A 14,054-nucleotide genomic window follows, 5' to 3' on the forward strand; every position below is an offset into this window, starting at 1 on the left:
ACTCACTCAGAATACTATTCTACAATAATAGATAGCAATAATAAAAATCCTTGGGTACTGTTTAGAACAGTGGCTAAATTAACAAATGGAAATTCAGATCTACAAAATACCAACAGATATTAGCAGTACAGACTTTATGAACTTCTTCAATGAGAAAATAAAAAATATAAGATCCCAGATCTCAGTATCACAGTACAAACCAAATACTAGCTTAGCAGACCCTGCCTCATATTGCATTCAGCACGTTAGTAATTTTAATCGTGTAACTGAGCAGGAAGTCTTAACTTTAATTTCTAAAATAAAGCTCACTACTTGTTCCCTAGATCCAGTGCCAACAAAACTAGTAAAAAGTTCAATGGATGTTCTTGCAGCGCCTATTCTAAACATTATCAGTAGTTCATTATTGCATGGCACAGTACCTGATGCACTAAAAGTGTCAGTCATTAAACCATTACTTAAAAAGTCAGACCTAGACCCATACATACTAAATAATTATAGGCCTATTTCAAATTTACCCTTTCTCTCTAAAGTACTAGAAAAAGTATTCGCCAATCAGCTTCAGTCACACATTACGCATTTGAGAAATTCCAGTCTTGTTTCCGCACTGGTCATAGTACAGAAACGGCACTAACGCAGGTTGTAAACGACATTCTAATATCCTCTGATGAAGGAAACTCCACTGTAATTATGTTGTTAGACTTAAGTGCAGCATTTGACACCACTGACCATTCTATTTTACTGCACAGGCTACAAAATGATGTTGGGCTTACAGGCACTGTGCTCGCTTGGTTTAGTTCTTACTTATCAAATCGATTCCAATAGGTACAGAAATGTGCTGACAGTACTCCATCATTATACACAGAAGTGAGATATAGTGTCCTGCAGGGCTCAGTACTGGGACCTTTACTATTCTCAATTTACATGCTTCCACTGGGATCTTTCATTAGGAAACATAATGTTAATTTTCACTCGTATGCAGATGACACCCTGTTATACCTTTCATTTAGATCAAATGAAGTTTCTCTGATGTTGTCTTTAATTAGTTGTGTTAGTGAATTAAAGGAGTGGATGGATGAGAACTACTTGTCTTTAAACACAGATAAAACAAAGATGTTAATTGTTGGAGGGAATGACGCTGATCACAACAATATTCTGTCATCATTTAACTCAGTTGGAATCCCCATTAATTTTACTGAATCAGCCCGCAATCTAGGAGTTATCTTTGACTCTAGCATGTCATTTAAAGCGCATATTACAAAGTTGTCCAAGTTTTTCCATCTTAAAAATGTTGGGAAATTAAGGCACTTTCTAAATAAACAGGATTCTGAGAAATTAATTCATGCTTTTATTTCTAGTAGGATTGACTAGTGCAATGCAGTGTTCACTGGATGTTCAAACTGTTCTTTATACAGCCTCCAGTTAATCCAAAATGCTGCTGCAAGAATTATTACAAGAACAAGAAAATAAGAACACATAACTCCAGTTTGTGTCCTGTGGTGGGTTGGCACCCTGCCCGGGATTGGTTCCTGCCTTGTGCCCTGTGTTGGCTGGGATTGGCTCCAGCAGACCCCCGTGACCCTGTCTTTGGATTCAGCGGGTTGGAAAATGGATGGATGGATAACTCCAGTTCTTAAATCCTTACACTGGCTCCCGGTTAAGTTTAGGGCAGATTTCAAAGTTCTCCTTTTAACATATAAAGCATTAAATGACCAAGGTCCGGCTTACTTGTCTGAACTTATCATGACTTACAAACCTGAGCGCATATTTAGATCTCAAGATGCCGGTCTGCTTATGATTCCAAGAATTAATATAATAACGGTGGGAGGTCGAGCTTTTAGTTACAGGGCCCCTAAACTGTGGAATGGTCTGCCTGCTACTATAAGAGATGCCCCTTCGGTTTCAGCTTTTAAATCCCGGCTGAAGACTCACTACTTCAGTTTAGCATATCCTGACTAGAGCTGCTGATTAACTGTACATACTGCATCTCTGTTGTTAGTCATTAGCACTAAAACATAAGTAACATCACAGTTATAATTTGATACTAACCCTCACCTATTCTGTTTCTCTTCTTGGTACTCAAATGTGGCACTTGGTGCGACGGCCCATCTGCCAGGCTGTTTTGCCTGCCTAAGGTAAAGTCATCCCTGATGGAGGATCGCAGGAATCATGGAAAAGAGGGGTCCTTTCATCGGATTAGCGCTATTTCAGCTGTGGAATGGCAAATGAGGGAGGCAGCTGGATGAATGAGGTCTCCAAGACTCTAAACAAATCCAAATCATATTATGTGATATCATCTACTGTTAAATTCTACTCCGTACTTCTAACATTTTTATTTTTATACTGTATTGAGGATTCGTTCTGTTCTGTGTATTGTATTGTATGGACCCCCTTCTTTTTGACACCCACTGCACGCCCAATCTACCTGGAAAGGGGTCTCTCTTTGAACTGCCTTTCCCAAGGTTTCTTCCATTTTTTTCCTACAAGGGTTTGTTTGGGAGTTTTTTCTTGTCTTCTTAGAGTCAAGACTGGGGGGCTGTCAAGAGGCAGGGCCTGTTAAAGCCCATTGCGGCACTTCTTGTGTGATTTTGGGCTATACAAAAAATAAATTGTATTGTAATAAATGTTCCTGTGACTTATTAAGTTAAAAAATAAGTCAAGTGTGAACTTTGAGCAGTGACATTTGTCTTGGTAAATCAATGGAGAAATACTGCACATCTGTTATTCTGTCTCCCACTGAATTGCAAAGTGTGTGATTTATATTATCTACAAGTTGCCCTTATATTAGTTCTTCATGTGATTCAGGACAAAAGTATTTAAATTTAAGAGAATTGACCCATATCCAGGGTATTCTTCAATAGAACATTGAATCTCAGATTTGTAATTGCTATTTTCTTACATTATATTGACATTGACTTATTGTAGAGTAACAGTAATGAAAGTTTGCTTATTGCTTATAAGTGTGGGAGAATTAAATTCTGTTTAATTTGTCAGTTGGATTCAGTTCTGTATCAAGAAAAGATGGAATGTTATTTTCAAGGTGCTAGAATAGAACGTTCCTGTTTACAATGTATATGACAAATAGATTATTATGCTTTACTGTTTACTGCATGTAATAATATAACTTTTCTGTACGCCTTTATTAATGAGACTAATTTAAGGCATATGCTGTAGCCATTTACCTTCCACATCTGTTCTGAAAGTCTCACTGGGTGATCAGGTTGACGGAAAATTCTGGTGGTATGATGATTGCACTCTCATCACTCTTTCTTTCTCTGTGCAGAGTTGAAATGACTGTCTTTGCAAAGGATGTCTGTGCATAATTCTACAAAATTGCTTCATCATTGTTGTTTACATTAGTCATAATTAATTAAAATAATATTTACATTGGCTACATGGTTGTTAACATTTATAGTCAGAGTCTATTATCTTTCCTCAATTTCTTGACTTTTTCCCGTTTGTATACTAAGAATGGCATAACTTGGTATCTGTTCTTCCTCAGGGATGTTGTGACTTGTTTCTCATTCATATACCAATGATGGCTTAGTTCAATCCATCTTTATTTTTAATCACGAGGTTAACAAGTGTGTCCTTACCCTTAATGGTCTGCAGTCTTTTGTAAGTTCTCCTGCTTCTGATGTTGCTTTACATGGAGCAACAAGGCCACAAAACTTTACTTCATTCTATAGCACTACACACCACCACCCCTCAACTTTGACAAACAAGGAGATATCAGCTAGCTGGTTTAATAGCCTGATAATTTTCAACTAATAACATTCTGAGTTGTCTGTATTGTTTGGAATATAAAATGTTTGAATAAAACTGAGGAGGTACTTTCTGCAGGTATTTGAGAAGGGAAGGAGAAAAGGATATTTTTATATCTGCTGCAACCCTGAGTTACTGCACGGACTTTATTTGTTTTATTTCTACATATCTTTCTATGGAAGACCTTGTCAGGTTGCAGTCACTAAGTCTCCCATTGGTCATGATGTTTCTGCCTTTACAGTTTTTTTTATGTTGTTTACTTACTGTTTTGATTCATGTTCAGTTTTAATGTCAGAGATTCAATAATCTTTACGATTTGCTTCCAGATTCATCTCAGTTTATTTAATTTTGCTTGTTGGGTGTGACAAGGATTGGACATGTGCAGAGGAGAGATGCTGAGAATATTGGGAGAAGGATGTTAAGGATAGACCTGCCAGGCAAGAGAAAAAGAGGAAGGCCTAAGAGAAAGTTTATGGATGTGATGAGAGAGGACATGCAGGTTGTGGGTGTAACAGAGCAAGATGCAGGACAGGAAGATATTGAAAAAGATGATCTGCTGTGGCAACCCCTAATGGGAGCAGTCAAAAGGAGAAGGAGAAGGTATTTCATGTTTGAGGTGGTTTGAATCTCTTACATCAACTTACCTAAACTGGCTGAGCTCCAGTTCCAGTTCCTCAGGGACAGTCCAGACGTGATCGGTGTTCACAGATTGGTTTAGTTGCTCCCTTTTGTATATAGAGGATGAGGGGAATTTGCTTAGTTCAGCACCATACCTGCAAAAGTATTTTGTAATATTCGAAATGTATTTCTTCATTTGGAGTTTAATTCAATTTTTCAAACTCAAAATGAAAATACGACCCACCATAGCAGTCTCATGCTTGATGTGATGATGCCTACGTTTTTTGAGCAAAAAAAAAAAATGACCTCCTTCAAATGCCTTTCCAGACATAAAGACTTTTTAAATCTTCAAAAATGTGTTACAGTTGACATACCACATTACCCTGAATTTAAGATGCTTTTGATTTTAAATTCTTTACTTACGTTAACCAGATTGATCAATATTTATAACTAATTAAACTTGTTACAACATATACAGTGTGGCATCTATTCACCGTGTTCTGTTTATAATGATGTAATCCAAGTCCTTACATTTTTAGTGGTGTCTTAAGTCATAGAAGTCTTTTTCTCTTTTTTCTCTTTCTTCATCATGTAAAGCACTTTGAGCTGTATTATTTGTATGAACATGTGCTATATAAATAATTGTTGTTGTTGGAGCAGAACTTTCTCATAAAGTATCATCTGTGCTATCAAATGCCATTGAGAATCTGTTTTTCGTGGATGGCTGCCTAACTGTTCCTTTCTTGAAATCCTCAACGATTTTGTTAACAGAATCATGAAGCACTGCAGATGACTATAGTGTCACTTCTCAGTGTGTACTTAACCCATTAACTACTTGTGCTGGTGTATTTTGTACACCAATCTCAGTTATTTTTGTCCAACATCCTTTTACTTGGACCTACCAGCATCATCCATCATCTGTCCTTAGCTTGATCTACAAGTACAGTGTCGTAATGGTTTCCCTCCAGTGTGCCCCCCCTGATTTTATGAATGGATGCACAGTCACAAGTTCCCTATGGTGCATTTGGTATACCACACGGGTACTTACATATGTATGACAACGATGAGATGTTTTTCTTGCAATGACTTTGTCTGCAAAGAACATTTAATAACTAAAATGAAATGTGATACATGTGCAATTCCTGCAGTAGATGAAAGTGTGACTGGTAACAAATAAGCACTGGAGAAGTGGATCAGGTTTATTTTCAGATGGTCCTAGACTGTGTCAGACTATTCAGTAATATGGAATTAAATTACATTAAAAACATGTTCAATTTAAAATTATTGCAGTATTTTATATTACAAACTCACAGTGTGCATATAAATAGCCATTTGAAGACTGGTGCATAAAGTACACTGCGCAAGTATTTATGAGACGAGAAATGGTCCGAGTAGTTAAGGGTTAAATAAGAGATGTGAATTGTTCTTTTACTCTGGTTTCATAGTACTTCTTTTTCTGCTGTGTATTTCTATTGATTCCTTTTTAAATAAGGAAACTTTCATGTATTAGACATCTAAAGTGGAAGCATATCTTCAACCCAGAAGATATATTGGGTTCCTGTTTGTTGGTTTTACTGAATTCTTCCCTCTGCAAATAAGTAACTGTTGTCACACACGTGCACATGGGAGGCAGCTTAAGGGCTTGAGTAAGGGCAATTCCGAATCAGACCAGAATGTGGAAGAGTGCACTGACTCTTTTTCTCCCTTTCCTGCAGACCATTCACGGGAGATTCCACCTGGTCCTCTTGACGTCACTTCTGGGACCGAGCCCATGGAAGAAGACCTTGCTGGCGCCGGCCCCTGTGATGTCACGTCCGGGCTCGAGCCTATGGTTGAAGACCCTCAATGAGCCTGACCCCTTTGACCTCACTTCCTGTCTTCCCCTTTAAAAGCCTCCAACTTTTCCCTATTCCCTCAGTTCTGTTTTGGACTCGGTTTTGTGCACATCAGTGCTATATACACTTTATGACTTTGCAGCCAGGATACCAATTATATGGGTGACTGCCCCAAACCTCGCTATGGCTCTGTGTGGAGTTTGTGACACTGTTCAAAGCAAACATAAACTAATGTAATCTGCTTCTGTAATTTTCCATACTTCAGCTGTATACATTGTCTTGTATATAAGTATTATATTGCGTTAAGAGTAAAATCTTATTTGCTGAATTCCCATTGGTATTGCCTTTCTTATTCACCTTTGTATAACAAAGGTTATAAAACATGTTATCTCACTTCAGGGAATCCTAATACAATACATTATCAATCCATTTCAAAGTACTCCCAGATATCTAAGAATACTCTGAAAACAAAGTCTATGCAGTTCATCTCTTATAAACCTTTGTGGCTGCCCAGATCTTCTGAGGTTGGCTTTATAACGTCAGAGTCTGGTGATATTAGGAAGTACAAGGAAAAGAAATATCTTAATATTACTGTAAGAAGAATAAAAAAGAACAAAATAATAATATAATGCCTAATGTGAAAAAAGAGCATAAAAATCTGTAATGGAAACAAATAAAGAGAAATCAACTATTTAAGAATGAAAAGTATAAGTAAAAATCAAATATTTAGTTGGAAAGATTATTATCAGTTATAGAACAAACAAGAACTCTGTTTAGAAAGAATGTAATTAATATACTGTACATGGTTAAATCCAACAGTGCCTGTAATATATTTATATATATGAATGCAGAAAAGGGTTGTCTAAGCATTATTTTATGACATAGTCTCCTTGGTTATTAGCACACTTAGTTCAATGGACACACACTTGTTTTCCAGATCTTTGTTCAAAATTGTCAGCAGTACTGTACTCAGACAGGCGATATGATCATTCTTCATCTATAACACTTGTGCGGTCATCTTTAACCTTTCATTCCATTCATAGTCACTCCCCTGTTGCACTGTTTTCATATTGTGCTGAAAGCCAACAATGTACAGTATCTGCACACCTGATACACATACAGTTCGCAAAAAAAACTGACAATGGCACCTTGCTCTTCTTTGCTGCATGTGGAAAGGAAATCAAACATATTAACAAATGTCAATGTATTGCAGCAGCTTAGACAATCTAAGGTCACCCACGCATGCACAACTACTGAATAACAAACTTAATGTTAAAGAAAAAATAAAATCCAATGCTTTGCTTAGGACTGTGAAGAGCCAGACCCTGTCTTGAGGAAAAACATAAAGTGTGGAAGAAGAGACAGTCAGACAGTAAGCTGGGGAAGATAATAGTTTATTTAAATTCCAAAGGCAAATGGTATGGATGAAGTTCAACAGGGAGTAGCTCAATATGCTTTGAGCAGATGCATCGTCTGTCAATGATATTTGTGCACCAGAGAAACAGACACCATCACCAACATGCTTACAAGAAGCCTCACAGACAAATCAGTTTATTTCTGTGTCTGTATATGAATCTGTATTTTAAACAGTTTCAGCAAAACAAATTAGATATCTTTCCCAATATACGTAGAGGTATCATACAGATGCTCTTAGCTCATCTCCTTTATCGTATAATGTTCGTACATTGGTTATTATGATTATTGCAGTGGTTGTTTAAAATATCTTTTTCCTAGTCTTGCTTTGAAGCTTGTCTCTCTTTCTTTGCTTATGAGGTTTCTGAGCTTGTTTTTGAGCTTTCAGTGGTCCAGGATTTTTACAATTAAAGCCATCTTAGTTGGAGCTAGTCTTGTGATAGTAGCATGTCCACACTGTAGATTCACAGCACCATCCACACACCTATGATTTCCTTGTAGTGTATTAGCTCCTGGTAGATTTCATTGGCAATATCTATCAAAATAAATGTTTCACAAAATTATTGAACATGTTAGGTTCACTATAGCGCCACAACTGCAGTGAAGATTAGAACAGATTGTAATGCTCCTTCTCCAATCACAGACAAATAATGACTGGATATTTATCATAACACAGTACTCACTGAACCACTCACATTGGACCAACTTAAATAATCAATGAACATCAAACACACGACTGTGGTGTGTGGGTGGAAGCTTTAGCGCCTGAAACAATCTGCCAAGATACAGTCACAAAGTGTAAACATCACACAAATGGAGACCAGACCTGGAACTCTGCCCAGGTTCTTGAGTGTGTGACAAATCAGTTCAAACTTCTGTTGAAAAGGGTCCTGAGAGCGCCCAGTGATAGTGCTGCTGCATTGCAGTAAGGAGATTGTGGAAGATTGTGGGTTCACTTCCCGGTTCCTCCCTGTGTGGATAGCGCTTTGAGTACTGAGAAAAGCGCTATATAAATGTAATGAATTATTATTATTATTATTATAATATATAGTATACTATATGATGATTTCTGTTTTTTTTCTAATTGAGATACTTTAATATTTTATAAATTAAGCAATCCTTAACAGCAACATAGTTCAGCATGATAAATTACTTTACACTGCTGTCATGATTTATCTTAGTGGAAAAATTTGAATAGCCAATCATAATAATGTTGTTGTCATAATAACAAATATGATAACATAACAAATACTGTGTATATGCTTGAAGCTCCACTTGATTCTCAGCTAAGCCACACATTTTCTCCCAGCAATGTTTATTCATAATTACTTTTGACAAGTCAAGGAATTAAGCAATTATCTCCAGTCATCCACACCCTGCACCTAATAGTCATTCTCAGCTTATGCAAAAAGATAAGTTGGAGCTAGAAAACTGGAACCAGCCTGGATGTGATACAATAGAGGAGGATACAGTCACATTCATACCTACAGTAGATAATTTTCAAAGAACTAATTCATTAACATCTGAACAGAGTGAAGGCAGTGTTGTGTAGTGGTTAAGTCATTGGACTTAAAGATTGAGGTTGTGGGTTCAAATCTTGCTAGTGACACTGAGGGTTACTGACACTCGGGATGATCCCATGCTGATCTGGTCTTAGTATTTATTTAAAATAATAAGACTAATTTATAGTTTTAGTACCCTTAGAGTGTGCCCTACAGCTGTGAACTAGCAGCAGACTAATACTAAATCTAATTGCAGTTGCAGTGTATTTCCTGGAGTCAGAAAAGTGGAGCAAAGTTTCACATAGGTTTAATGGACTTTGTACAGTGGTTAATGTTACAAAATGAATTATGCAAGCATCAGACAGACTGTTATAGACATGATAAAGCACAAATATGCTATTGAGCTATTGGACTGAAGTGTAGCATGATACTGAATCCAATATATTTAACTAAGAAATATATTTAATATAAGAAAAAGAAAAATATGGATCTACAAACATTTAACTATTAATCTTCATTTAAAAGACAGAGTTGGTGTCCCTGATTAAGAAATCACTAAACCACTGGTTCAGAAAGTGCGCATTGAAAGATGTTGCCAGTTTCTTCCAAGCTGTATTACTTCGGAGAGTTGTGGTGGTATCTAGATCTGATATATGATCTTTCACAATATAAATTACATACAAATTGTGCTCTACTGTGAAGTCTGCACTGCAATTAGATGTTCTTTGTCCATCCTCTGACTAGATATTTCATGACTGTTGGATTGATTTGGTTATCAGGAAAAACGTTCTGTAAGAGCTAGGCAAAGTTATTTTGAGAAACAAAGCAAGGGTTGTTTCCTTGAAATCATGTACTCACAAATGCTATTTAAAATAGGAGCACCAGAATTCTGTGTCAGGGAAAGAAGAAGTTAAAATCACCAATTTCAATTATGGATCAGAACATCTTAATCTCAGGGTGACTAATGAAATGACTATGTATAAACATGACCTTCGTGCTGAGAATTGATACTATATAGTATATTGAAATGTCGTAATTATATTAGGACTACTTGTTTAAATAAAACAGAATACAGGTAATAGTTGACTTATGACCTATGCATCTTATGACATTCGAATTACAACTGCTACCATGTTTCATGGGCAAACGAAAGTTTTCACCACACGAGCTCCGTATGCTGTGACTTATTCATCTCGATCCAAGTTTATTACCTACAGCAGTTTTCAGTACATTCTGTTACAGTTGTCATCCAATTATGGGAAAAAAGGCAAGCAGTATGAGGGAGGAAAGAAAGCAAATGCAATCACATGTGACTTTAAGTTATCCCATTGAAACTGGTGATCGCCACATGTGCTGTAATACTGGACTCTGGCTCTGAATCCAGTTAACCTCCAAAGCTTCTCCATTGTGACTCGTGATGTGCCACTTTATGCGAACTGCCATGAAGGGGAAATGAAACCACACTGAACTCCTTTATCTGTTAATATTTATTATTATCAGGCTGAAATGTTAAAACAGAAAACATGAGTGCTTGAACTCTGCTAGTATAACTCTTCCTCTTCACAGTTAATTAACAAAGTGAACACTGGGAGAGGGTCACACTGATGACGTAAAACAGACAAAGAAAGGATTCAAGAAGATGTTAAAGGTTTGGCAACCATGAGAGAAACAGTAATGAAACAAAATAATAAAATAAAAAAGAAAATCTAGACAGTGTACTAAGAAGGATATAAAACAAACAATATAGCTTAAGGGGCTTATTATACTCTACACATGGTCAGGTTTGAATACATACTGAAGACATACTGTATACCGGTCCGTCAGAACCGAACATGGCCATAAGTTGACGACTACCTGTAATCAAAAACGGCTTAATCCTAAAGCTGACAACTATTGAGAAGTAATCTATTTACCAGCCCTTCATGCAACAGTTTGCTAATGGGGTGTCAGTTTAATTATGAAAGTTCATCAAAAAGAAAATGTCAAGTTCTGAAGCACTAAATGAGGTTCCTGCTCCCCAACATGTCTGTCTTTGGAGCACTGGGCACAAAGCAAACCTAGATAATATGTCAGTCTTTTCTTATAACCACTAAATTATCAAGTATTTCTGATACTTATCCATGTCAAATGTTTCAATGCACAGAGTGAGACTATAATACTGCACCAATCCTCTGTGCTAGGCTCATATAATGAAGCCATACTGAACCATAAGAAAAAAGTGCAGAATAATTCAGCTAAATGCAGTATTTACCAGATTAACAACCTTCTGTCCAGAGTTGCCATGGGTGAAGACTAGCACAATAAATCATTTTAAAACTATCAAACAGAAGTAATACAACACCAACATATGCAATTTTCTATGTTATGTCTGTCGAATTGAACTGAATTTAAAATATATTGCCACATAACATAGTTGATAGGAAATTATTTTGGTGTTACATTTAACAAAGGTAAGCAGTTATGTTTTCATTCCAGATCAGACTGTGAGTAAAAGTGGTGTGAAGGAATTTTAAAGATTATAAAGATAAATACATGTTAGACCTTTCCGTGTGCTACCCCCCTTATAGGTATTTATTACTTCAAAAAGAAATAGTTCAGAAAGTACATATTAAAGGATTTTCACAGATTAAAAGTTTCAACTGAACTGAATTGACGTTAATTGACTACCTCATTGTGCCAGATGATGTTTTTCCTTCAATCCTATTCATAAAGGCAACAGGAAACTTTTTAAAACTGTTTGTCAACTGACCTTAATTTTAAGGTCTCATACTAAAGGATAGATGTTTCCTGGAAGGATCAGAAAGGCTTACCATTAGTCGAGCAAGGGAATTATAACAGTCTTTTTCTATGTTACCTTCCATTATGATTGTAAACCTTTTTTCTAATATACGTGGCTATAGGCTCAATCACATTAAGATGAAAATGGGGGCCAAAGCTATATTATGAAAGCTAGCTGAAAAGAATAAATCAAACATTAAAAAAAAGGAAAAAAAAAATGAACAGTTTTCAAATTGCTAAGGACTGATGGAGCTTGGCCAGTCACAGTAGGTCAGTCATATGCCGGTTTCATGAAGCATGTACACAAGGAGCTGCTTGCCAAATTTAGCTCTTCCAGTCAGGTGTACCATTTAGAGGTTTGAGCACAACTACTCCCTTGCCTTTTTGTTAGAGTTGGTTTTTGCTGTTACTTTAGTCTAAAAGTAAAGAAAACTTGGCTTAAGATAAAAACAGCAGAACAATGTCATTTAAAAAAAATGATAAACTGTAATAAAAAATAGGTTTCTTTTAGATAGATAGATAGATAGATAGATAGATAGATAGATAGATAGATAGATAGATAGATAGATAGATAGATAGATAGATAGATAGATAGATAGATACTTTATTAATCCCAGGGGGAAATTCACATACTCCAGCAGCAGCATACTGATACAAAAAACAATATTAAATTAAAGATTGATAACAATGCAGGTAAAAACAGACAATAACTTTGTATAATATTAACGTTTACCCCCCCAGGTGGAATTGAAGAGTCGCATAGTTTGTGGGAGGAACGATCTTCTCAGTCTGTCAGTGGAGCAGGACAGTGACAGCAGTCTGTCGCTGAAGCTGCTCTTCTGTCTGGAGATGACACTGTTTAGTGGATGCAGTGGGTTCTCCATAATTGAGAGGAGCCTGCTCAGCGCCCGTCACTCTGCCACAGATGTCAAGCTGTCCAGCTCCATGCCAACAATAGAGCCTGCCTTCCTTACCAGTTTGTCCAGGCGTGAGGCATCCTTCTTCTTAATGCTGCCTCCCCAGCACACCACCGCGTAGAAGAGGGCGCTCGCCACAACCGTCTGATAGAACATCTGCAGCATCTTATTGCAGATGTTGAAGGACGCCAGCCTTCTCAGGAAGTATAACCGGCTCTGTCCTTTCTTACACAGAGCATCAGTATTGGCAGTCCAGTCTAATTTATCATTCAGCTGCACTCCCAGGTATTTGTAGGTCTGCACCATCTGCACACAGTCACCTCTGATGATCACGGGGTCCATGAGGGGTCTGGGCCTCCTAAAATCCACCACCAGCTCCTTGGTTTTGCTGGTGTTCAGGTGTAGGTGGTTTGAGTCCCACCATTTAACAAAGTCCTTGATTGGGTCCCTATACTCCTCCACCTGCCCACTCCTGATGCAGCCCACGATAGCAGGGTCATCAGCGAACTTTTGCACGTGGCAGGACTCCGAGTTGTATTGGAAGTCCGATGTATATAGGCTGAACAGGACCGGAGAAAGTACAGTCCCCTGTGGCGCTCCTGTGTTGCTGACCACAATGTCAGACGTGCAGTTCCCGAGATGCACATACTGAGGTCTGTCTTTAACATAATCCACGATCCATGCCACCAGGTATGAATCTACTCCCATCTCTGTCAGCTTGTCCCTAAGGAGCAGAGGTTGGATTGTGTTGAAGGCGCTAGAGACGTCTAGAAACATAATTCTTACAGCACCACTGCCTCTGTCCAAGTGGGAGAGGGATCGGTGTAGCATATAGATGATGGCATCCTCCGCTCCCACCTTCTCCTGATATGCGAACTGTAGAGGGTCAAGAGCGTGTTGAACCTGTGGCCTCAGGTGGTGAAGCAGCAGCCTCTCCATGGTCTTCATCACATGTGAATTCTGCCAATCTACTCTGTAGGTATCTTTAAAATTACCAAAGCTAGGTCAGCTTTTCCAAAATAAATATGATCATGAACGTTTATTTTCCTCAATAGCTTTTTTACTTAATTCATTAAGCTTTGACCCTCTTGTTATTCATTGGTTAAGTTCTGCTTTTATTCTGGTATAACAGTAATTTTAAGAGTTATATTCAAAATTACAATAAAATGATTAAAGGTTATTTCCATGCTGAAAGGAAAGAAAGTTAAAAAGACAAGGTTTCAGCTCTT

The sequence above is a fragment of the Erpetoichthys calabaricus genome, chromosome 1, assembly GCF_900747795.2.
Source record: "Erpetoichthys calabaricus chromosome 1, fErpCal1.3, whole genome shotgun sequence".
NCBI classification, from domain to species: domain Eukaryota; kingdom Metazoa; phylum Chordata; class Cladistia; order Polypteriformes; family Polypteridae; genus Erpetoichthys; species Erpetoichthys calabaricus.